The 5,907-nt window shown below is 41.1% G+C and overlaps 1 pseudogene; it reads right to left on the bottom strand.

Moving 5' to 3' along the window:
* Positions 1 to 1,710: 1,710 nt before the first annotated feature.
* On the bottom strand, positions 1,711 to 4,287 carry LOC139450464 (multiple epidermal growth factor-like domains protein 10; annotated as a pseudogene).
* Between the last annotated feature and the right edge of the window lie 1,620 nt (positions 4,288 to 5,907).

Here is a 5,907-nt window from a genome sequence, read left to right as displayed (position 1 = left end):
ATTAGACTTTATAAAAACCTGTCATCGAAGGACAGTATGATAACTAGATATCACAGATAAGATTTAAAACTAGCTGAGGAACATCTAAAAGTAGAAAAAAAAACACAATATAAAAATGGACTAGAGAGCGTCAGTAACTAAAGGGAGATCACCTCACCAGGGACCATGGGGACTTACAGTACCTTTTCTCCCTGCATGGACCCTGGCAGGATTCATATCAACCCTTCAGTCACTGGCGATAGTTTACCAGTTAAGCCTTATATTAAAATGACAAAAATACTACGTTTTAAAATTCTGGCATGCATAAAAATACTTTGAATGATGTGGGACTTATATACCCTCTTAGGGTGAGTCTTAGTGTTGAAGAGGAATTTCCTTTTAACTTGAATAAAGACTGCTGAGACAAAGGTTTATCCGAGGTCTTTACTTGCCAAATGTCTACAGAAACCCCTTTGTAGAAAACTCCCATTCTCGCAATATAAAACTCCACATAACCTTGCACACACATCAGGTCATGTCGTGTTGGAAAAGGGATTCTTAAAATATGTTTTGTTAGTTTGTTTGCTGTTGAACACCGCACTCAGCAATATTCCAGCTATATGACGGCGGTCTGTAAAATAATCGAGTCTGGCCCAGACAATCCAGTGATTGAAATCATGAGCATCGATCCACGCAAGTGGGATCGATGACATGCATCAACCAAGTCAGCGAGCCTGACTACCCGATCCCGTTAGTCGCCTTTTACGACAAGCGTAGTCACCTTTTACGGCAAGCATGGGTTGCTGAAGACCTATTCTACCCCAGAATCTTCACGGGTCCTTAAAATATGTGTTGTACTGTAAATGTGACATGACCTTAACCACTGTATATGGGCCGGAGGTGTACAATAACACTCCGTTGAGTTCTATAACTTTATGGGAAGATCGTAGAATATTCCATTTTTCAATATGTCAGCATCCAGCTTATACAAGAGACAAGTGAAGCGTTCTCCTTAAGCTACTAGAGAAGAATTACATTTTTCATAATGTCTTCATTTACGACGCAAACACCCGTATTCAAGTCGTTTTAGCCACTGTTTAGCCTTATGTATGCTGTTAGCATTAATTACAGCTTTTCTCAACTTTGGGCCACCCTGAATATGTAAATGTATGTATGTGGAATTACCCGGACGGTAGACCGACAGTATTAATTACACAGCTGAATCTGAACACACCCGGAAAGTGTTCTGATAAGAAGGACACAACGAAGAAGACAAATCAATAATCGTTTCGAGTCATGTATTTAAAAAAAGATATATTGCAAGGAGTTATTTCCTTCTTCCAGTTAAAAAACAAACGCGAGAGAACAACCAGTGTCCATTCCCTGGCAAACGAACCGTCTCGACTTTCCCTTCATATTGCGAATATTGCTCCCAGTTGCTTCCATTTTGATATCAGGTTTGTGAAATATTAGGAAACAATTGAGGAGCCCATAGTCCTCGCCACTTAGAATAGAATCCCGAAATATGGTGATGATTAATCAACGAAGATAGCTGCATGCATGCTTAATACTTATAAAGTGAAAACAATCCATTGCGCCAATAAGGAATATTATTTACAGATATGTCCAAGAGTTTAGATTTTGCCCTCGGATGGTAGCTCAGGGTGGAGATGGAAGACAAAACTCAGGGGTGAAGTTTAAGACGACAGCAGACATGTTTATTGTTGAGTTATTTACTTCTGCCCCGTGAACATCAACATTATTACTATTTTTTCTTGTGATGATCAAACTGGTAATGAGAATGTTGCCTGCTAGCAATTTTCCTTGACAACAACGTAGGAATATATTCCGGATTCCCTGTCATCATCCACAATGGCAACCTGAACCGGTCGAGCAGGGACTGGTTGATCAATGGCCTCTTCAGTGTCTCTGAAACACAAGCAAATGTAAGGATTAACTAATTATTGGTTCGGTAGCTCGACTACTGAGGATTATTAGGGCTTCGTTCCTGCCGAACTGAAGCACATGTAACACATGTGGTGTCTCCTTAGGCAAGTGACTATGTTCGCAATATGTCTGTCCAACCAGCAGTGAATGGGTACCCAGTAGGATGAGATAGTAATTTGACTGTTAACCTTTCGTGGCTCTGTGCATCACCTACGTCTGAAGGTCCATTATTTATTCATTAGGTCCATTTATTACGCAACGCATGTTCGCTGTAAGGAGAAATGACAGTGAGTGCGTGAGTATGGTTTTACGCCGCTTTTAGCAATATTACAGCAATATCACTGTGGGGGACACCAGAAATGGGCTTCACACATTGTACCCATTAATCGAACCCGGGTCTTCGGCATGACGACTCACGCTTTAACCACTAGGCTACCCGACCGCCCCCTTAAATGACAGACTTTAGAGACCGGCAAAACGCCCGATTATTTACAGAGCGCCGTCATTTAGCTGAGTGCGGCGTCAAACAAGAAACAATAGAACTTGTTTATTAGACATGTGAACTTTGGAGTTGGGCAGTTGCAAGCTGTATTTACATGTAGGGAATGCATAAGATATAAACTTTTGCATGTTGCAAACGTCGCATGATCAATGTTGTTGCTTTATTAATGATTGGTAACTATGGTAAATCTGTCATACCAACCCTTGCACCTCCTGTCCGAGGTCACGTGCTTCATGACAAACTGTTGTGTTTGGGAGTTGATTTCCTCGGGCCCTTGCCACATAAATCACTTACTTTCATTGCCAGACATTGGTGTAATTTTCTGTTCTTTCACCTCAAAACAAAATATCCCCTAATGTTTTGGCATAGTACATATGCCAGCAAATTGTGATGATTTTTTTCTTATATCATCATCGAGACTCCGGGGTAGAATTTAACCTTTAACCTCAGGTGCTGAGTGGACTGAGGCTCATGCATTCAGTCACTGGTTTGCCTGGTCCAAATTATAAACATGCCGCCGTAATATGCTTGAATTATTGATGACTTCGGCGTTGAACAACTTTCACTCACTCTCTCACTCAGAATTAAAAGAGACAATATAACAGAAACAAGTTACCGTTTAAGGTTTCCGTGCACTTTGTACAGGTTTATAACTAATGGCACCGCAGATTAGAAGAAGAACCACAGCAACTGCCAGACCGATGCCAATGTTAATTCCCTGCCATAGAGGCAAAGGGTGTAGGTCTGTTGTTCCTGTTGGAATATAATCATGTATAGAGTCATCATATCTCAATTGCGTAGATCGATGCTCAAGATGTCAATCACTGCATTGTCTGGTCGAGACTCGATTATTTACAGACCGCCGTCATATAGCTGGAATATTGCTGAGTGCAGCGTTAAACAACAAACAAATTTAATGTATTTAGTATGACCCAACTGGTAATCAAACCACAGACCTTCCGCTCTCCAGGCAGACTGACTCTTAACCCGTCAAATTGATTGATGTCAAACGTGTTTATGGACTTTTTAATTAAATACTAATAATATCGTGTTTCCTATGACCCACAGGCCCCTAATCTCGTAATGCAGCACCCATAACAACATATTTATGTACTTATTTTCCCAGATGCACGTGTAAAATGTAAATCAATGTTAAGTAATGGCACCTACTTGAATCACTTTGGTCACTGCAGTTCAATCTCAGATTTCTGTCCTCACTCCTGTTGGAAGTCGCTCCAGTTGCCGGATCTTCTTTTACACAGTTCACACTGCTGGTGGCTGTGATGGTTGAGTCTGTGCTGTCTGTCTCACCTTGTGTTATCTCGTGCTCACTTGTGGGGGTCCCTGTGCCTGGGCTGTGTTCAGCCTCTGTAGGTGTGATGTGGGTACAGTTGTCAACTTGGTACCCCTCCACACACGACAGACACGTGGAACTGAATTGATCACACAGAATGCAGTTGGGTGGACACCCTTCTTGACAGAATATCCCTGCCCACCCTTCTTTACATCCATGAGAACACTGAAGTTGTGCATTGTCTGTGTAATGACACGCTCCGTGTAGACACCTATCCCCACATGTAGAGCTGCAATCTCCTCCGCATCCATCTGGGCATCTGAAGCACCTCTCTTCCCGTCCAGGACACATCGCCCAGCATGGAAGACAGGCTACATCAGTCTCACTTATTGAGCAGAGGTCTGTCCCTGAAAGTAATGAACAAAGCGTTGTCACTCTCGTGAATTCTGTTTTACCCTCATTTATCCACAACAATTTCTAAGTCGCTCAGATGATATACCTGATAAATACTCTCACCTGATGATATCTCAAACAGAACAGTGAGGGTGAGAACCAGTAATCTCATCACCAAGGTGTAGCTGGTGTTAACAGCGAGGACGTTTGGTATAGCTGTGGTGTTTTGTTCACTGAATAACACTGTCTTGCAGCCGTGGTTTTGCTTCCTCAATGTTCGGTTCGCTTTCAATATCCGCATGACACATCGACATTTGATGAATCCAGATGATTACAATTATCAATAACAAGCATAAACCGGTCATTTGAACTGAGGATTACACAATCATCGGAAAAGAAAAGTACTATGCTTGTAGCTACTTTATTAAATCTAAAGGCAGATTACGCTCGGTCCCAGAAAGCATATACACGTGTCTATAACTTGCTCAGCCTGATGACAACAATTCCTATCTGAGAGCCCATGTTCACATACTGTTAGCGTTCACCGCCACACAAATAAATTATGCACTTCCTATCTGAAGGCGTTTTTTTCCGGTTTGGGGCAACAGTAGCTGGATATCTTGGACTTCGAACAAAATTGTTGTGTTGATTATCATATCATCAGAGGTGTACTATATACATGTATATATATAAAATTATACATAAATAAATAGATAAATAAGACTGACGCTATTCTTAGACAATATCATCAACATTCCGCTATCTTGTCCTTCTAGTCATGACAACGTGTTTAAGTTTATTATGTAAAGTTTTTGTTAGATCTAATTCTTATTTAATCTTATGTTATTGAATTATGAATGATTCGATGTCACAATTCAATCTGACCAAGAGCACATACACCTGATCAAATTATTGTTTCAGTCCATGAAGGGGACACATTTAAGGATTGTGTTCCATTTGGTTTTCACTTATCGAGGGACAACTGTCCCAAATTATGTGATATCCTGTAGCATCGCTCAGATGTTCAATTCACGTGGACATCGAGGCTTCATGATTTTACGTCAGCATCTTTCACTACAATGTAGCTGAAAGGGCAGGTCTGAGGCAGAACTGAGGTCGGTCCCACAATAGGTATTCTCTCAGTCCAGTATTGATGTATGACGTGTTTATGTGGCCTTGCGATGCCTACGAACAATGTAAATGATCAAACACAGAACGAAACTGAAAAATCTGGAATACGCAAACAGCAAGTCTAAATGCGCTACACTAATGGAAATCCCTATCGGTACATCTTTAATGATCCGTGAAGATCCGGGGTAGAATATGCTTGTCCTCAGCAACCCATGCTTGACGATCAGACGACTATGCTTGTAGTAAGAGGCGACTAACGGGATCGGGTGGTCAGACTCGCTCACTTGGTTGATGTATGTCAATTGTATCCCAATTGCATGGATCGATGATCGTAATGTCAATCCCTGTCAATCAAGAACCAATACGTTTATCAAATGGCCACTGGATGACAGTTCCAATAGTTTAGATCCTGAGGATAAGTAGCGCCTCGAATAGGCAACGAATGAGTGTTTTGGGTAGATTTTACCGCCGCTTTGACCAGACCAGTTCTATCAATACCTGTCAGCTTAATGTTGGAGGACAGCATTGTTTCAACCCTTAATGTAAAACTTACTCTTAATGTAAAAAGAAATACATATATATATAATTAAGGGTTGCGGGTTAACTCTTGTTACAACCCTTAATGTAAAATTACTCTTAATGTAAAACTATTTTACCGAGT

The sequence above is a fragment of the Haliotis cracherodii genome, unplaced genomic scaffold (genome assembly GCF_022045235.1).
Source record: "Haliotis cracherodii isolate W230 unplaced genomic scaffold, xgHalCrac1.p SCAF_8, whole genome shotgun sequence".
Taxonomy (NCBI): Eukaryota; Metazoa; Mollusca; class Gastropoda; order Lepetellida; family Haliotidae; genus Haliotis; species Haliotis cracherodii.
The sequence above is the reverse complement of the archived record's forward strand: the minus strand, read 5'-3'. Positions and strand labels throughout refer to the sequence as shown.